The sequence below is a fragment of the Ictidomys tridecemlineatus genome, chromosome 4 (assembly GCF_052094955.1).
Source record: "Ictidomys tridecemlineatus isolate mIctTri1 chromosome 4, mIctTri1.hap1, whole genome shotgun sequence".
In the NCBI taxonomy this organism is placed as follows: Eukaryota; Metazoa; Chordata; class Mammalia; order Rodentia; family Sciuridae; genus Ictidomys; species Ictidomys tridecemlineatus.
Window position 1 is genome coordinate 11,564,333 of NC_135480.1, and position 19,783 is coordinate 11,584,115.

Sequence of the window (19,783 nt, forward strand, 5' to 3'; positions counted from 1 at the left end):
TGGGTGAGGACTTCAGAGCATACAGTTTAGCCTTTTCTCTTTTTTAAAAAGGAGGAAGGCAGAATGGTGTTTATAGTTGGCTACTTTTTCACACACTTATATACTTGTGCATACACACACACACACCATTTTCAAAAAGAAAAAGTGAAAGAATAAACCAAAAAATGAATAAAATTGTTATTTATGGAAGGGCAGGGATAGAAATGAGATTTTTGTTTGTTTGTTTGTTTTATAGTTTGACTTGCAACCATGTAAATATTTTATGGAATCTTAAAAAAACTCTTAAGATGGAAAACCAACAGAAACACATGAGTTAATTAGTTGTAGACACAGCTACGCACAGCGGAACTCTAAGGGACTTTAAGCTGCAGGGGTTTGGTTTTGTTGTGTTGTGGTGCTCGGCAAGTGCTCGACCACCGAGCTAACACTAGCCCCCAAATGCAGAATTTTGACTCTATATTCACAGAGGGATATTTTCTAAGGACAAATAAGAGAGCAGGAGAGAGAGGGGAGAGAGAGAGAGAGAGAGAGAGAGAGAGAGAGAGAGAGAGAGAGAGAGAGAGAGAGAGAGAGAGAGAGCGCAAATCTGAAACTGTATTTAATTATCTTATTGAATACTTATTGGTAATATTGCTACTGTTATTTGTTTATTTGGTACGGGGCACTTGACCATTGAGCCACATCCTCAGCTGTATCGTGTATTTTATTTAGAGACAGGGTCTTGCTGAGTTGCTAAGGGCATTGCTAAGTTGCTGAGGCTGGATATGAACTCGTGATCTTCCTGCTTCAACCTCCTGAGCCACTGGAAGGCTCAGGATGTGCACCACTGTGCCTGGCTAATTGTAGAAAGCCCTACTTGTTTTGAGATAGGGTCTTGCTTTATTGCCTAGCCTGGCTCAAGCAGTCCTGCCTCAGCCTCCCAAGTCGCTGAGGCTCCAACTACCAAGGCTCCCGCCTCCAAGCCTAGATAACCGGTATTTTGAAACTACTATATATATGTTATAGTATAACAATCACGTTAGTGTTGTGATGGAGTCAGACTTTCAGTGTAAGAGAGATGTTAAAGTTTTAACAAGATTATGCAATGACCTACAATCTTAAAGCCTGAATCGGAGGTATGAGTTTGTACTAATTCATTACTTTTTTTTTTCCCTTAGAAAATACCGATTTCCTAGTTCTGGCCACTGAAAAGCTCAGCAACAGTGACAAAACTAATAAGAGTGAATAAATACCCTGAGCGTAGCTCATGGCCTCTAAGCCATTTTCCTTTAAGAAGATCTAGGGACTCTTAAAGAAATGGTTGATTTCAGAGCTGGACCAATAAACGCACATAATGAGCCAGGTTCATCTTGAGGGCTAGAAAATTGGGAACCTCAAATACCATTAAGGGGCCTTAAAGCCTCAAGAATTCATAAAAGAGGGTTCTACTGATAAAAGCATCATATCCATTGAAACAAATAAAAAATATAAAAATCATGACTTTAATACACTATATTGAAACACCAACTCATCCTGATCATTGATAAAGGGAAATGCCAATATTCGTGCTATTTTTTTGTATAAACTGTTTTTTAGGTGACCATGAATAGTTGATAAAACAAAGTTCTTTATTGAGAAATTCCAGTGGTTAAACTCACAAGCAATCATAGAATCAGGAGCTGCTATTGCACAGCTCCTTCTGAATAATGGATGTGGCCAAGGTCGTCCATCGATCGCTGTTAAAACCGTAACAAGGAAGATGGAAGAGGAGGTTTATGATCAGGTTGTCCACAGGGGGACCCGCCGGTCACCACTAGTACAGATACAGGTGGGACAACCGGAAATTATGTACCTCTTGAATGTCCAACAGGTGGGACATTCTATAGGACAATGACTCCCCCATCAGAAATACTTTGTATTTTTTTTTTAAGAGCAGATTGTGGTTCACATCAGTATTGAGCAGAAGGTTCAGAAGTTTCTCGGACAGCCCCTCCCCCACATAGACACAGACACCCCCATTATCACCATCCCCCACTGGAGTGGTGTGTTGGTTTCAGCTGCGGAAGTTACATTGGCCAACAGCCTCCCAAAGTCCGCAGCTTACACTGGGGCTGTCCATTCTGAGGGTTTGGGCAAATGTATAACGACAGGCGCCCCCATCGTGGGATCCTACAGAACAGTTTCACTGCCCTGAAAGTCCTCTCTGCTTGGAAGATCGTGAGTTCAAAGCCAGCCTCAGCAAAGGCGAGGGGCTAAGCAGCTCAGTGAGACCCTGTCTCTAAAGAAAATCCAAAAGAGGGCTGGGGAGGTGGCTGGGGATGTGGCTCGGTGGTGGAGTGCCCTTGAGTCCAATCCCTGGTACCCGCTTCCCTCCACCCCCCAAAAAATCCTCTCTGCTCGGCCACTGGGTCCTTCCCCTCCCTTCGCCCTCGTGTTTTTACCGTCTCCATGGTTCAGCCTTTTCCAAACGCCACAGAGTTGGAATCGCAGGGTTCGCAGCTCTTCAGATGGGCTTCTTAAACCCGGCATCTGCATTGAAGCGCTCTCCATATTTTTTTCATGACACGAGAGCTCATTTCTTTTTCCGTGTTGAACAATACGCCATTGTTTGGGTGGACCAGCGTCCATTTATCCCCCTCCCTGGTTTCTGTGTCACTGGAGTGTCACCTGCAGGGTGAGGGATCCTGGTGGGGAGGGAACCCAGGCCTGAAGCCAGACAAGTCTTTCAGGGGAAGGAAGGAGGATTCACGCTTACAGAGGAGGGGGGGCTGGTGCGGGACCAGGATGGGACAGCCTGGGAAGGGACGGAGGTTTGAAGAGTGGAAACAGGTTTTGCAAAAGGGTGTCCACCAGCAGCGTAAGGTGTGCAGCGAGCCAAAGGCCCAGTTCAAACAGAGAGCGTCTGGCCGCGGGGAGGAGAGGGGGGACTCTGCAGTACCTGCTGGTGGTCCAGACCCACTAGAGCCTTAGGTAGCTGGTTCTGGCGGCTGCCTCCTTCCTGCTGGGATTCCTGCTCCACACCTGGAGGCCGTAGCTGGCGCTGGCTGCTTTCGAGCCATGGGAAAGGGAACTGTCACCTTCCAGTGGTCGGCTGAGGACTCCCTGGCTGTTGGGATCAGCTCACGCTGAGTAGCCAAAGAACAGGGCATCCAGAACCCTCTGATTTTAAAACAGCGACTCATTTATCTAACTCTTCTTGGCTTGTCTTGGACCTCGGCTTCTTGTCCTGTTGTCGATTCCTATAGGAAGGCTCCTCTTGAAGAATCCACAAGGCTCCTGGTTGGTAACCTCTGCCTTGGAGCCATCAGATTGCAACCCCCAGTATCCACGGGGCGGAACGTTCCGATGGTCAGGGGCAGGAAGGTCCTCTGGTCATGCTATGGCAGGTGCAGGGGCACCTGGTCTGCGCCTTTCCATTCCAAGTGCAAAACAGACATCACCAGCCAATCCCAGCACGCCTGATGGCTGGATGTGACCCCAGAATCCCAAGCAGCACACACCCCCATCAGCCACACATCCCGGGAGCCGGTGTTGGCACTCAGTCTGGAACAACTGCTGTTCTAGAAGCTGCCGGGTCTCCTCACCCTAGAGAAGGGGAAACTGAGGGCTGGAGTGTGTCGCTTACCCCGACTTTGCAAGGTCAGGTTGTGGAGTGCTGGCACCCAGGACTTCTGGGGTCTCAGGTGATCCTCTTCCCATGGGGGCACGGGCTCGGGGAGCTTGGAGAAAGGGAGGTCGGGGACTGCTCCGTTGTGCTCCCTGCTGCTGTGACACCCAGAGGTCTGCAGGTAGCAGAAGCCGGTGCTCCTTCCCCAGTCTCCTCGGGTCCAGTTCTGCGTGGGGCACCAGACCTGGCGTCCCACAGCCTCAGGCTCCCCCAGGTGCCAGGCAGTGTGGCCAGTGCAGCCAGAGGGCACCGGGAAGCAGGAAGCGGTGGTACCAGGTGGTGCCTGGCTCATGCCCAGCTCGCAGCCTCAGTGCTTCCCCTCCTCGTCCGGTGGCACTGACCCTCATAAGCCGGCGTGGCACTGACCCGTACTTAGTCACGGGCACTTTCTGGTTGCACTTGGACACCTGAAACCCAGCGTCTCAGCCCTTCTTCAGGGAACACTTAGTTGAGCTCCGAGGCTCAGACGAGGCTGGGTTCAAGGACTTGCTGCCTCCCTGGGGCTCAGGAAGGACCGTGGAGCTCTGAAGGCCCCCATGGGGGAGGAAACCGCGGTGCTTCATGGGGACCTTGTTCCATGGATCTGGGTGGAGGGAGAGGACAGGCCACGCAGACCCCGCGGGAACGGCGGGGCACACCTGGGTCCCGGCTAATTGCCAGTGGGGTTCCTGTGGCCAGGCACAGCCAGTGCTGATACCTCACATGGCCACCTTTTGTAAAGGAAGTGGAGGAATCAGACTCTGCCAAGGGAGTGGCCGCCTCCGGGTGCCCTCTGGTCACACTGGCCAAGATTAGACAAGAACGTTTACTTTTGTCCTGGTCCTGTCAACGTGCTGGGGGTCCCACCCAGGAGAACAAGCAAACCCAGAGGGCCAGAGTCACTGTTGGAGCAGGGGCATCCACTGGCCCCTGGGAGCTGGTGCGACTGTGATAACCAGCCAATCCCCATGGCTCTGAGCCAGGCTGGGCACACCTGGCTCTGTCGACAGCCCGATGGCCGACCTCAGTTTGCACGCAGCCCAGCCCCAGCGCTGCCTGCCAGTCTGGGGACAGGCTGCTCATAACGTGCTCTGCGTCGACTGATCCAGCATGCCCTGCGGTCACCAGCTCGTGGTGGGTCATTTGTGGTCCAGTTGTCTCCAGGTTGGTAATGGTGTGTCCAAGTGTGGGAGAGAGACCACGGACGGACAAGCAGCCCCTCAGGGAGCCTGGGTACCTTGGGCCTTGGCAACGCCGTCCCTCCTATCTGGAATGTTCTCTGCTTTGTCCCCATTGATCAGGGAGAAGCCTGAGATGTGGCAGGTGAGAGATATCAGGATCTTTAAAAGGTAGCGAGGTCATGGAGGTACCACCCTGGAAAGGGATCAATGCTATCTCTTGGGACTGTGTCAGGTATTTTGAGACCGGACTAAATACTATTAAAACAGGTTGTTATAGACTGAGTCTGGCTTCTGCATTTTGCACTCTTGCTTCCTCTTTCGCCATGTGATCTCTTCCCTTTGTATTGCTTGCCCTTCTGCTTTTCCTCCATGCATGGGGCAGCCCGGGGCCCTCACCAGAAACCAAGTGGATGCTGGTTCCTGCTCTTGGAAATCAAACTGTGAGCTGGAATAAACCTCTTTTCTTTATAAAGTCATAGCCTCTGGCATTTTGTTGTAGTGACAGGAAATGGACATTCCCTCTTCGTGTATCTGGCTCCTTCTCAACATTCGGTTGTCATCTCAGATGTTTTCTCCTCCTTCCCTGGCCACTCTGGTCTCCCAGGCTCAGAACTTGACTCACTGGAAGAGCCCTGTAGGCACCTGTTTCCCACCAATAACCCGTGTAGATGAGATGAACTGAGTTTAAAAGAACTGGATGCAACATTAAGTTAAGAAAGCGGTGAAACACTATGTGACACAAGAGAGAAGTTTTTCAGATTGAGGGAGGGATGGCTCTGTGATTTTAAGAGTCAGCTTCCACGCTGGAAAGAGCACTGGAAAAGAGCCCTCGTTCCCTTTATTTTTATAGCGGAGACATCAGAGGAGGATAAGGTTTCAAGGTGGAGTCTTGGCTTCGTGATGTCTCGTGGTCAGCAGACTGATTGACATCTTGGCGAGTCCCACCATCTCAGATGCTGGATCAGATGGGATCCCAGGAAGAGCTAGAGGCGGAGGCTGCATCATGTGATCAGTCCCTGACAGGGAGGTCGCAGAGCCAGGCCTGTCCCCTCTAGAGGCTACTCTGCCCAACACAATCCACACACAGCCCATGGACGTCCCGTTCATGGGTGCCCTAGGTAATTTGTAGTGTCCTCACTCACAAATGAGGAGACCGCGGCTTGGGGGAGCTAAACAAGTCTCTCAAGGATGTACGGCCATCGAGTGGCCCAGTCAAGACTTGGACCTGGGTCTCTCTGACCACAGAGACCACAGCCTTGACCATCCTGCTGCTTGTTAGTGCTGGGTTTGGGGGATCAGGAAATGGTGCAGAGGAAAACGAGGAGGAGTAGGCGGGGGAGAGAGGTGGTGACCGAGGAGGGGCCCCACATTCTGGAAACCATGGATTCTTTCAGGGAACACGTCTTGAGAATGTTCCAAGCCAGGTCCACAGGACACTTGCTGCAAGAGGGGGAACCTGCAGGCGGGACCCGGGAGGACAAGGTACAGAGGTGCCCAGAACACAGCGGCCAGGCCAAGGGGCCAGTAGTCAGAAGTTCAGGAAACCAAAACTTGGGCCGCTGAGCTCGTCTCAGGGAAGGAAAGGACTTTGCCAGGTGGGCGTGGGTGGAGACTACTGTGAGGGTAGCACTGGCATCATCCAGGCCCAGGGATCACATGTTGCCTGGCAAGGTTAGATTGCAAGGTCGTGGAATCCCTTGACGTCATGTTAGTCAGAATGGGCAGTGCTTGCTGCTGTAACAAGCCACACCCAGTTCTAAAGTAATAATGGCTCTCTCTCGCTCTCCTTTTTGTCCATGGGGAGTAGTCTAGGGCTCTGATTGGAGACACCTTCACTCAGGGATTCAGACCCATGGAGACTTCACCCTCTGCAATGTCACTGGAATCTGCCAGGGGGAAGGACCCATGCCAACTCACGCACCGGCTGTCAAAGCATCTGCCAGGAGTGATGTCGTTTTTATTCCATTTCATTGGCCCAAACAAGTCACATGGCCACACTGAATTTCAAGGGGGCACGGCAGTGGATCCAACAGGAGCTGAGAGTAAAGACCGGAAAATTCTGGAGAACATGGCCAATGGCACATGGGGTGAGGCGGGAAAGGAGAACAAGGACACGGTCGGTGACCTTGAATGCCATGGTCAGGGGCGTGGGGCTTATCCTGTGGGCGAAGGAAGCTTCGGGAGGTCGGTGAGACGCTGTACAGCAGAAAATAGAGAAGAAAAGAGGAAAATGAGGCTAAAACAGGAAAAAAATTCAAAAGAGGAAGGACGTGGAGTCATACAGAGGGGAGCAGTAGAAACGGGGGCCGGGGGACACTGAGAGGAGGTCATGGCCTTTGGGGTCCGACCGTCCCCTTCACAGGAAGGAGACATGGGGGGCATGGGGAAGAGGAAGCCCAGCACTGTCCCAGCTGTTTCTTTGGTGGAGCTTCAGGCCAGACTCAAAGGGCCGGAAAGGTTTTCAGACAACAAGGGACTGACACCTGTGAAGACCCCAGGAGAGTTCTCAGAGCAGGACAAAGGAGGACAAAGGCCCGCGATCGATTGCAGGGAGGCAGAGCTAACCTCGGCTCCTGCTGTCCCAGCTGTTGGCCAGGCCTGGTGCAGAGGGGGAGGTGCAGGCGGGCACCCGCTTCGACTGCTCCAGGACGCACCGTAGAGAACTGCCCCCCCCACCCCCGGGCCAGGGTCTGGAAGGTGGGTCACGCGAGGGCCGGGGAGGCAGGGCTCTGAGCTTGGCGGGGGCTGCAGGGAGGGGCAGGACTTCTTCTGGGGATGGACCCCAGGACCCTGTGCACGCTCCAGGAGGGCTCTACCACTGACCCGCAGCCCCAGCCCGAGGCAGAACTTCTGACGGTAGGTCTGCGGGTGCTGGGGCTGACTGTGGAGCGTGGGAAAGGAGCTGGTAGGAGTCCTAGGACTGGCCTGTGCTCTGGTCCAAGCCCTCGAGGGGCACCTCTGTCACCTTCCTGGAGACAGAGGACACTGGTATGTCACCCAGCAGCTGAAGGAAGTGTAGCTAAGAGGGTGGACCTCAAGAACTCAGTAGTGGGACTTGGGGTGTGTCTGAGTGGAAGAGCCCCTGTCCACCATGTGCAAAGCACTGGGTTCAATCCTCAGCACTGCAAACCCAGTAGCAGAGCTAGAGGTTCTAGGTTCAAATCCTGGCTCAGCCATCTTTGTGCTGCCTGACCTTGGACAAGTCACTTAGTCTCTCTGTGCCTTGCTTTACCTTTCTTTAAATAGAGAAAACAACAATCTAATGAGTTCATATTTTATTATTTCATATTTTATTATTATTATTATTATTTTGGTACTAGGGATTGAACCCAGCGGTGCTTAACCACTGAGCCACACCTGCAGCCCTGGTTTATATTTTATTTAGAGACAGGGTCTTGCTGAGTTAATTAGGACCTCACTAAGTTGCTGAGGCTGGCTTTGAACTCATGATCCTCCTGCCTCAGCCTCCTGAGCTGCTGGGATTACAGACATGCTTGGCATGAGTTATATTTAGAGGGTGCTTAGGATCATGATAAGTGAGGTAGTGTGCACAGTTTTGGACTCAGATTCATACCTATTACCCACCGTAGGTGGGAGCTTGTCCAGAATCTCGGGTTAAGAGGAAGTTGCTGGGTCAGTCCCTGACATTACAGACAGACAGGGAAGCAAGGCCCAGGAAACGGAAGACGCTTGACCCAGGTCAAGGTGATTTAGCAGCAAAGCAGGGGCTGGAAGTCTGGGGTTGGAGGGGCTGCCTGGTCAGCTGCGGGGCTGTCCAGTCGCAGGATGAGTGGCTGCTTCGCGGTGCCGCCCGCTGGTGGCCTGGGGAGAGACCCGGGAGCGGCTGACTTCCAGCTGGCCTGGGGGCTGCTTTGGGGCTGCCGGCCTCCAGAAGAGAGGCTGTCCTTTCAGCTGGCCTGGGCAGCTGGCCTGTGGGTCCCAGGAGTTTTGTTTGACTTTCTGGGACCTTATCGTAGTTGATAGGAGTTGTTTTCAAAGGCTTGAGGACTCACGGAGGGTTCCTGCCTAAACACTGGTGCCAACAGGGATCCGGGTGGGACCTGCAGTGTGGCACCAAACGTGTGACCGTCCTGGGGAGCCAAACCAGAGGCACTGGGTGGGCAGTCTCAGTGGAGTGCGGGGTAACGGTGGCACCACTGCCTGCTTGTGCTGCTGGGGGCAGTGGGTTGCGGGAGGAGGGATCCCCCCCGACGTTGGTCCCCTGCCCAGCTGCTGCCTTCCGCGTGGCTCCTAGGAAACGTCTGTCTGGAGCAGGGCACAATGGCACAGGCCTGTGATCCCCGAGACTCGGAGGCTGAGGCAGGAGGGTCGCAAGTTCAAGGCCAGCCTCAGCAACTTGGTGAGACCCTGCCTCTGAATCAAATAATAAAAAGGGCCGGGGATGTAATCCAATGATAGAACTCCCCTGGGTTTGATCCCCAGGACCAGAAAAAAGAAAAGAAACGTCTGTTTCATATTTGGGGGTGTTTTCGCCTCTGGGTGTCAGAGGGGCCCTTCCCCAAAGCTGTGGCAGGATTCCTGATGTGACGCTGGAGACCTCCAAGGGTATGGACCACCCAGGGTCATCTGAGGCTCATTTCCCATCCGGCTTGGGATGCTTTTCCTCCTAACAGACTCACGGTCTGTCCAGGGAGGATCTAAGAACGGCTCCAGGTGCTGTGGCCGGGGCCTGTGGCCAGGGGCGTGGGCGGGAGCAGGACAGCCTCTCCCTTGCCTGGGGTCGGGGCCAGCGGTGCTTTCCATTCCCGGTGGGCGGTGGGCCTTTCCACTGCAGGACTCATCCTCTCCCTGTCCGACTTCCTGTCCCCTCTCTGATTTCTTCCAGCAGCAACTTTGAAACAAGTCGCTTGTCACAAACCTCGTGTCACAGGTGACTTCTGCAGAGGTGCCTGAGGCGGTGCCCTGGTACAGGCAGCCACAGAGGCAGGGGATGACCGTCTCTGTAGGTCCTCCTGTTCCAGCAGAGATCAGCGGGGTGGCACTGTGCGCTGGGTTAGGGTCCCCTCCCTTCCAGTAGCTGCTAGAGTACCCTGAAGTTTCCTGCCTGGGAGTGTGGCTGTGGCCGGGTTTTCTGAACCCCTTGCCGGGCCATGTTCCTGAGGGCGGGGAACCACCTGACTTGTTCACGGTTCATGTCCTCTGTCTTCCCTGATCATCACAGCAAGACGGACACAGAGAGACCCCTCTATATGAGGTCGTAGGTTCAACTGCTCTAAGCAAAACCCAGACAACAGGGGCTTAAATAAAAGACGATCTCGTCACTCTCGCAGATGAGGGTCCGGGTGACTCTATAGTGATAGGGACCCAAACTCTTTCTTGTTGCCTTGCTGTCCTCAAATATGTGGTATTTGTCTCCTTGTCTATCACGGCTGCTCCATCTCCTGTCATTACATCTGCATTCCAGCTGCCAGGAAATAAGGAAGCAGCAGGATATTCCCCTTTCCTTAAAGGGCATAACCCAGAAGTTGCAAATATCACTTCTGCTCCTTGGCCCTAAGGAAGTGCCACCTAGTGAAAGGGAGGCTGGGAAATGTAGTCTCTAGCTGGTGGCCGTGGTCTAGGGTAAAAGCTGGGGTTTCAATGCTAAAGGAAGAGGCAGGTGATGAGCGGTCTCTGTAATGTCCTCCTGTCCCAGTGAAGACGAGCGGGTCACACCGTGGAGAGGTGCAGTCCCCACCCTCTGTGGTTCCTCAGAAGCGAGGTTACGTCTCGCCCACAGTCAGCAGGCTGCCAGGGACGCAGGCTGACGGATGCTCCTTGGTGACGCAGGCCAGGGGATGCGTGGCAAGCTGGACTCTGCTTCCACCTGGAACCGACACCCGTCCCCTCTGCCCGCATTCCACGGGTCACAGTGGATCCCCTGTTACCTCCCTGGGGGCGTGGTCCTGCTCAGAGCACCTGGTGGCAGTGGCTCCCACGGCCCGGGGCCAACACTTCCCTCCCCCCCCCCCCAGCTACAGATCTCGGTGCCATTGCAGGGGAGGACACCCCTTAACCCCCCTTCACATACTGAAGTCCTGATGCCCAGCACAACCCTGGGTGGAGACAGGGCTTTGGGGAGGTTGGAGCATAGGGTCCTCCTGAGGAATTAGTGCCCTGCTGAGCAGAGACCCCAGAGACCCCTTGCTTGCTCTTTCTGTCTCCACCACATGAGGTTCCCCGGAACCTGGCCTTACTGGGGTCCTTTGGCCTTGGACTTCCAGCCTCCGAACTGTGAGAAAATACATTTCTATTGTTTAAGTTGCCCAAGTGTGTGTGTGAGTGTGTGTGTGTGTGTGTGTGTGTGTGTGTGTGTGTGTGTGTTTCTGATACTTGGGATACAGAGGTGCTCTGTCACTGAGCTATAACTCCAATCCTTTTTATTTTTTTGAGTAGGGTCTCACTAAGTTGTTGAGTCTGGCCTCAGACTTTTGATCCTCCTGCCTCAGCCTCCTGAGTCACTGGGGTCCCAGGTGTGCACCACACTGCAACTGGTTTCTGCATTTTTAAATGGCAGCCCAAGCACTCTAAGACACATGTTAACCATATAGGAGTACCAGGCTTAAATGTACCTAACAGAAAATCTAAAAGAACCATAATTTAAGCAAGATGAAACTTGCCTTTTTTTTTTCTTCCACTCAAACAAATTTGAAAGTAGGTTTCACAGAGTTTGAGCAGTTTCTATTTCCAAGCTCACCTCACAGTCCAGTATGACTGCAGGGGGTCCAGCCATCCCATCTGAAATCTTAGAGAGCAATTAATAAGGTGGGGGATGTCACAAAGTCTCACCTCCCAGCTGAATCTGCTCCTTTAAAGAAGCCTTAAGAATACCTCGACACTTCTATTTCTGTCACAACATGACCCAGACATGTCTAGCAGCACAGGAGGCTGGGAACTGTCATCTCAGCTGGGCGCATTGCTACCCTACCTACAGTAGCCGGTGTTTCTGGGGAAGGTGGAGAATGGATACTTGTAGGCAGCACCCAGGCCCTGCAAGGCGCAGTAGTTTTCTAGGCTGTGGAGGCTGCGCATGGAGGAAGGCGCAGGGAGAAACGGGCGGATGAAGGTGACTTCTGAATCCAGAATGACAGCGGCACCCCGTGCTCACTGACGGTGTCTTGGGACAGATCAGGGGCTCTGCATGCCGCCCTGCGACCCCGCCTGTAAACGCTGCCTTTCCACGCCCGTCCCAGGTCTCCACAGTGGCCTCGAGCTCTGTCCGGCCTCCCTGGCGCCCAGCCCCTCACTGGCCTCCGCACCAGCGTCACCAGACCCGGTGCCGAGCAGCCCACCCACCGGGTGGACAAGCCAAAGAAGAGGGCAGCGAGGAAGCGGTTGGAAGTCTCCACTTGAGTATTTTTTGTTCCTGATCAAGGTCATTTGAAGGGCGCAGACATGTGGGACAAGGCAGACCTCCCCGTTTCCCTCAACCCCGGTGAAGACTGTGGCTCCCGCGAGCCTGGGGACGGCACCTGCTCACCGTGTGTCCACGGCGTGGGTGGGCAGGTGGTCCGGGCGTGGAATGATTGAATGAAGGAGAGAAGGGGAGGCGACGCTTCTCAGACTGGCTTTGTCCTGTAACTTAGGAAATCCCTCCCCCATGTGTAGGGTCACCTGTCCTCCGCCTTCCCCGGCCTCTGCCGGTGCCCCCCCATCTCTGGTGGTAGCAGGGCCCAGCCCACCGCCAGGGCTTGGCAATGATCCAGGACACTGAGAATGCAGCGCTTTGTCCCTCGCCCTGGCACTTCAAGGTGCTGGAGGCACTCAGGGGTCCTTAGCTTTAGCAGTTCCTGGCGTGGGCATGGGACGGTGCAGGAACCCGGGTCTCTGCCCATCCTTAGAAGTTATTGCCTAGAGGGAAGGGGGGGAGGCTAAGTGCAGAAAAATGTGAATGCTCAAGGAGGGGGACGTGGGGGACTTCGATAACATGCAAGGGGACACCTGCCTGACCTTCAGGATACAAGAGGGACCTTCTAGAGGAAGCAGAGTCTGAGACATCTAATGACGAATAGGGACAGAAAACTGGAAACAACAGTGGCTTCCACAAAGGCTTATTTCCCTCTCCTGTGAAAGTCCAGAGGAAGGAATGCAGCAGTGTCATGGTGCCCTGTGGTGTCAGGGTCCAGGGGTCTACTATTTTGTTCGTGCTGCTGGGTGTGGCCCCTATTTCCATAGTTGCCTCATGGTTCAAGAGGACTCCGTTAGCTCCAGCCATCACGTTCCACCTTCCTGCCTGGTATGAGTGAGTGAAGGTGTCGTTGAATATAAATGCCAGCTAATCCATCTGTAGTGCTTTCTAATTTTTTTCCCCCTCAAAACTGATCTGCAGAGCTCAGAAGGGACTGTGGCAAAAACAAGGTGGTCGGCCCTGGCTCTCCTGACCTAAGTGAAATAGTTCATCGTAGTTTTCTGGCACCTACTGTCAATGCTAGTTCTTACATTAGGCTCAAAGTAAAATGCTTGCAAAACCAACAACAAGGTACCCCCAAGGAACTGCTAGGCACTGGGGGCAGCAGCTGAGTTGGCTTCTCCACTGCTCCCTTCTAGAATAGGCTGTGCTCTGAGGGGTGGCCACTGACCAGAGAGGGTGGCCACTTGATGCAAGGGGCATGAGTCCATAGGCTCTCTGGTGGCCTAGAGGTGGCAAGCACGAGGAAGTTCTGTTCCACAGGGGTCTTGGATATGAGGTGTCCCCCCAGACTCCCGTGCTAATGCAGGGATATCCAGAGGCTTAGGTGAGGAGAGCTCTGACCTGATCCTAGTTCTCACGGTCCTAGTTTGGATGGATTGGGGAAGGTGGGGAGTGGCTGGAGGTGAGTACCACCAGCAGGTCTGCCCTGGGGCTCCTTCCTCTCTCTGCTTCCTGATGCCACGAGGTGGACAGGACCCCTCCACCTTGATGTTCTGCCTCACCTCGGGCCCAGTGCAAAGGATTCAGCTGACAGGGACTGAAACTCCGAAACCATGAGCCCAGATAAACTTTCCCTCCTCTGAGTTGCTCTTGTCAGGATTTCAGTCACAGTGACACAAAGCTGGCTGTCGCAGAAATTGGTAGCAGAAGTGGGGTTGTGGCTGTAACTAAGCAGACCATGGGATTCAAAAGCCTCTGGAGCTAGTTTGCAGGAGGAGTTTGGAAAAGTGTGGTGGATGCAGGCTGGAAAAGGGTTTGGATGTTGTAACGGGAGCTAGAGGGGCTGATCATGGTGGGAGCCCAGCAGACCAGAATGGAGACGCTAACCCTCCTGAGGTTTCAGAGGGGAATGAGGACTCTGTTAGGAACTGGACTAGAGGCCACCCATGTTACATTTTGGCAAAGAACTTCTCTACTCTTTGCCCATGTCCTGGGATTTTATGTGAAGCTGAATTTAAAGACGATGGATTAATTAATCTGGTGGAGGCAATTTCAAGGCAGCACACAGTATTTAAGCAGTGACATGGATTTTGCTGGTAGATTTTATCTGGGTGTAATGTGAGAATTGGGAACAGAAAGCAGAGCTAAAGAATTTTTGAAACTCCTTAGCCTGACTGAAAGAAAAATGTGTGTAAACCTGGGGCCAAGGAAGCTGTGATTGCTAAAGAGGTTATAGACACTAAAGAGATGCTGAGTACTTTGCACAAGAGGGAAAAAGCCTTGCAGGCATCTCAGGAATTTGCAGGACCACACTCATTTCAGGATCAAGGTTGTAGAAGGGAAAACTCCTTTGAGACCTGATCCCTTGCTCACAGTGTGGGCTAGGAAGTAACTGTGCTCAGCTGCCCAGAGGCCACTACAGCCATGATCAGGATGCTGGAATTAAGGAGCCATGGAGGCTTCCACTGAGATTTCCAAGGAAGGCCTGGGAGGCCAGGCAAAGTGAACCAGGGTCAGAATCCCTATGGGCTTCCTGGAGAGGGTGATGCAGGAATCTCTGAAGGTGAGCTGAAGCTGGCATGGAGACCCCAGGAATTTAGAGAGGCCAGTAACATGGATTGTCTGCCAAGAAAGGCAGCTTGCTGCAGAGAGAGCCAGGCTAATACAGCCCACATGCATTGCTATCCACCAAGGGGGAGGGACTCTCCTTTGGAGAGCACATCTTGCTGTCATCTGTGCTAGATGCTGTAAAGATACAGGACCTGCTTGCCTGGCTGGGTTTTGGTTTTGTTTTGGTCCCACCCCTTCTTTCCATGCCCCCACTCCTCCCTTTTGGAATTGAAATGTTTACTCTGTGCCACTGTATGTTGGACATGTGTAACTTGCTTTTGATATTTTGGGCTTGAACTTTTGGGCAATGCTGAAATCGTTAAGACTATGGGACTTTTAGAGGTGAGCTAACTGCATTTTGCATTGTGAGATGGACATGAGCTTTTAAGGGCTAGGGGCTGAATGTTCTGGTTTGGATATGAGGTGTCCCATAAAAGCTCCCATGTTAATGCAGGGATATTCTAAGGTGCAATGATCATGAGAGCTGTAACCTTATCAGTCCACCTTAGTGGACTGAATGCAAGGTAACTCTAGGCAGGGGGACATGGCTGGAGGAGGTGGGTCAGTGGGGTATGACCTGGAAGGGTTCATCTTCCCCTTCTCTCTCTCTTTCTCTCTCCACTTTCTGGCTGCTATGAGCTGAGTGGTGCTTCTTTGTCCCACCCTTCCGCCTTGATGTTTTACCTTACTTGGGTCCAGAGCAATGGACTCGGCCCATCATGGACTAAACTTCTGGAACTTGGAGCCCGAATAAACTTTCCCTCCCTTAAGTTGTTCTTGTCAGGTATTTGGCACACAGTGTCACAAAGTTGAACAACACTAGGGGCAAGATGATTATCTTAGCCAATCTGATTCATTTACTGTAGAATTTGAAAAAAACACTTTTGAGGGAATTTACTGAAAGGGTGCTGACACAAAAAAGAAAGAACACTGTCAAGTGGAGAAGGATAAGACATGGAGTGATTTGGCGCTGGGTGCTACCATCGCCCCTGGATCCTACCATCGCCCCTGGATCCCATTTCCTACAAGCTGGTTGGAGCTGGTTTCTGGGTAAGCAAGAATGGTCTCAAACAACATCTAACTAGGCTTGGAATTTTAGGAGTATGGTGCCCTTGGGCTAAGCTCACAGCTGCTGAAAGGCAAAAGGAATGGATTCGCCTGCAGGCCTGGTTGATACAAGCTGCACAGAGCAGATAGCAGGAGCCTCACAGACCTGCTGTGTCACCACGGTCTTGTCAATGCTAGACAAGGGAGGATGCACAAAAGGCCCGCTGCGGTTTAAGAAGCACTAACCGCACAGAAGAGACTCGAAGTGCAATCTAGGGACTTGGAAAACGGGTTACTTTGGGGAAAGCGGAAGCTGTTCCGAGAAGCCGGCGGGTCCTTTGTCAGGGGACACTTGGATCCATGGCCAGTCCTATGGTCAACTTATGGAAAGGAGTGCGCGGGGGCCCGGGGAGTCCGCGAACTGAGCCTAACCCACCCAAGGCCTTCCCTCGGTGCTGGGATTCCGCTGGTTCCCCCTCGGCGGCTCCTCCTGGGCGCTCTGAGCAGACCTCCAAGAGTCCGGAATGGACACCCAGGGCCGCGGGAGCGCCCGCGCAGGCGCACTGGCTCCGGGAGCCCGTGGGCGGGGCCAGGCGAGGGGCGGGGCCAGAGGCCGGCGGGGCGGGGTCCCGTGGGCGTCCCGCGAGCGCGGCGCTGGAGGCCGCGACCCGTGGGAGACGGTGTCGTGGCAACTCCGAGGGCCCCGGAGCGGGCGCCTAACGTCGCGGGACGAGCAGCGCGGCCTGCTCCGGCGCCCGGACGCGGGAGGAGAGTCACATCCGGCGGGGGCGGGCCTCGCGGACCCGGAAGTGTGGGCGCGGCTGCGGCTTTCCCGCGGCGGCGGCGGCGGCCCGCAGGTGAGCGGGGCTCGGGAGGGTCCGGGTCCGCGGGCGGCGGGCGGGCGGAGCCGCGGGCGAGGAGGGGGCGGCGCCGGCCGCGGCTCCCGGTGGCCCCCGCCCGCCTCCCCTGGCCGAGGCCGGCGATTGGGCGCGAGGGGCGCGTGACTGCCCGCCGCCCCCGCCGCCCTCCACCTGCTGGTTCCCTGGGCAGCCCCTGGCTCCGCGTCCGAGCGTCCTGCGGTCACAGAGGTGTCGTTAGGGCCAGTTTGCCCCTTGTACGGATGGGGAAACTGAGGCCCAAGAGCGGCGTACGACTCTGGCCTGTGACATCCTGGCCAGTGCCCTTTCCCCAGGGCAGGGAGGGGACGGAACTTCCAGCCTGGACTCTGTTCGCGTCCTGTACCCAGGATTCCCAGTGGGACAGCCCAGCGACACTGAGCAGCCCTAACCCTGCGGGGGGTGTGTGTTCCCGGTGTGTGCCTGCTTCCTCCGCTGCCCCCGGACGGGCGCTGTCCCACTGTGTGGGCCGGGAAGGGGTTGTCTGCGGCGGTGTTGAGTGACCAGGAGAGCTGGCCACACCTCGGGGTCTCGGCCACACCAGGGCGTGCATACTGCGAATGCCTCTCTTGACCTCGGGCAGCTTCACAGGCTCTGTTCCTTGGCCTCAGTAATATCCCCGTTCTTCAATTGCTGCCCCTTCTGTCCCGTTTCCTGCTGGTGCACACAAAATGAGGCCAGTTGACTTAGTTCTGTGAACGTCGACTTGGGGCTGCTGTCCAGAGTTGCAGCCCTGATCTTTGGGGTTCTGGGTGGGAGGAAGGACTTTTGGGGTAAAATACTGGATGCTGACCTGAGTCTGTGTTCTTGGCAGTGGTCCTGCCCAGACAAGCCTTTTTCCTAGATTATCTTGGAACTCTGGCTCCCTGCCCCTGTCATTTCCATTAAGGAGGACGGTTTCATTAAAGACGTCCTCATCTGGACAGCTGCTACAAGGTGGCTGTTTTGCAGAGCACTAGCTGATTTCTTGCTTGGCTGCTACACGCTGGTCACTATTGTGACGGCAGTTTGAATATACTGGATTCTGAGAACACATCCAAGGATATGTTGATCCCACTTTGCAGATGAAGTGAGTGAGTCAGATAACTTGGCTAGTGTCAGCCAGTAAGTGACTGGGTTGGAATTCCTGAACTTTCAGTCTCATTTCAAAGTGAGTGTGTCTTTAATTCTGTGATATTGCCCCAGGTTCCTCAGTTTCCCAAATTTGCTTGACCTTAAAAATCACCTCTGATGCTTGTAAAAAAAAAAAAAAAAAAAAAAAAGAAAGAACAAAACAAAAAACCCCAAACAGAGCCTTGCCTCTGCAAATTCCTGTGATATTTCCTGGAGGGAAGCCCAAGAACCTCTTTTTTTTTTTTTTGTAATATTTTTTTAAAGAGAGAGGATTTTTTTTTAATATTTATTTTTTAGTTATCTGCGGACACAACATCTTTGTATGTGGTGCTGAGGATCGAACTCGGACCGCACGCATGCCAGGCGAACGCGCTACCGCTTGAGCCACATCCCCAGCCCCCAGGAATCTCTTTTTAACTAGTGCGTTATGTGATTGAGAGTTTGTGGATTTGCTGGGCCACTGGTATCCTGGAAGTGGATTATTATTACTAAGGAGTCTTGTTTTCTTTTGCTTATTGCTTTGAAGCATGCCAATTTGCTGTTAAAAAGAACACTGGGATAAATAGCCATATTAATAATTCCTGGGCAATGTTGGCTAGTAGTAGAGGGTTTTTCCAGATTGACATAATCAAGTCATTGAAGACCTTTTTTTAATCCAACTGGACCTCCGTTGTGGGAATTCTGTTGGCAGTTTCCTCGCAGGATTGGGAGTTTTTGGAAGGTTCTTGTTTATTTCCAGATGGTTGCCCCATGGTGGAGAGATCTCTGTAATGGCAACAGTTTCGTAGCTTTTGCTAGCTACAGAGGCCTGTCTGCTAGCAGTTACTGCTTCCATTCTTTCCTCTTTCTGATTTCACCAGTTGGGTGAAGGACCAAGCAAATATCAAACAGGTTTGTCTTGATTCAATTGAGGCTGACAAGTGGGGCCCCTGGGGCTTGGGATAGGCCTGAAAGGAGGGGAGGGACCATCTCCAGGAACACCACATAACTCCAGTGAGGCAGGCCTAGCATGGAAGACCTGTCAGTATTTAAATCCCTCTGCTCATTTATCTGCCCCTCCTCAGCCAGAGTACAAAGTAGTAAGAGGAGCGACCCAAGCATTGTAGTATTACTTTATTCTCTCCCCTAATAATTATTGACTTCTAATTTAATCTCTTTATAAAAAGAAGACATACTTTGTATGATTTGATTTGCTTTAAATGTGCTGAGACTTGTTTTATGGCCCAGGATATGGTCCGTCTTGATAAATGTTCTGTGAGTGCTTGAGAAGAATGTGTATTCTGTGGTCTCCCGGTGGAGTGTCCTGGAAATTTCAGTTAAGTCAAGTTGGTTGATAGTGTGGCCACGTCTTCTGTGCCCTTGCCGACTTTCTGCCTGCTGTTCTCTCAGGTGTCGGGAGAGGGTATTGCAGCTTCTGAAGGGGGTTGTGCGTTTGTCCAGCGCTCCTTATAGTTTTGTCAGTTTGGGTTTCATGTAGTTTGAATTTCTAAAAGTGCATAAACATTTGTATTATATTTCCTTGATGAATTGACCTTATTATGAAATGACCCTTTTAATCCCTGGAAATATTCCTTGCTTTGAAATTTACTGCACCTAATATTAATTTAGCTAATTCAGTCTTTAAGAATTAGTGTTAGTGGCTGGGCGGGTGGTGCACGCCTGTAATCCCAGTGGCTGGGGAGGCTGAGACAGGAGGATCACGGAGTTCAAAGCCAGCCTCAGCAACTTAGAGAGGGCTTAGCAACTCAGTGAGACCCTGTCTCTAAATGAAATATAAAAAAAGGGTGGAGATGTGGCTCAGTGGTTGAGCACCCCTGGGTTCAATCCTCAGTACCAAAAAGAAAAAAAAAACAAACAGGAATTAGTGTTAGTGGATCACCAGAATCTCCTTCAACTCACGAACAGCAATCAGATAACCCAATTCAAAAATGGGAAAAGATCTTGAGTAGATATTTCTCCA

General features: G+C 52.8%; 1 protein-coding gene across 3 annotated transcripts in view; it reads left to right on the top strand.

Annotated features, from left to right (window-relative positions):
• Positions 1-19,783, top strand: part of Vps37c (VPS37C subunit of ESCRT-I) — a 55,759-nt gene that overhangs the window by 13,418 nt on the left and 22,558 nt on the right. The window contains exon 1 of one of the 3 annotated variants that reach the window (XM_078045937.1): positions 16,421-16,671. The exons of 1 other annotated variant lie outside the window; for it this stretch is intronic. The gene's annotated coding sequence lies outside the window, so the exon portion shown is untranslated. Of the gene's footprint in view, positions 1-16,420; positions 16,672-16,849; positions 17,126-19,783 lie in introns of those variants that run through there. One more of the 3 variants, XM_021730609.3, reaches the window with a different exon arrangement.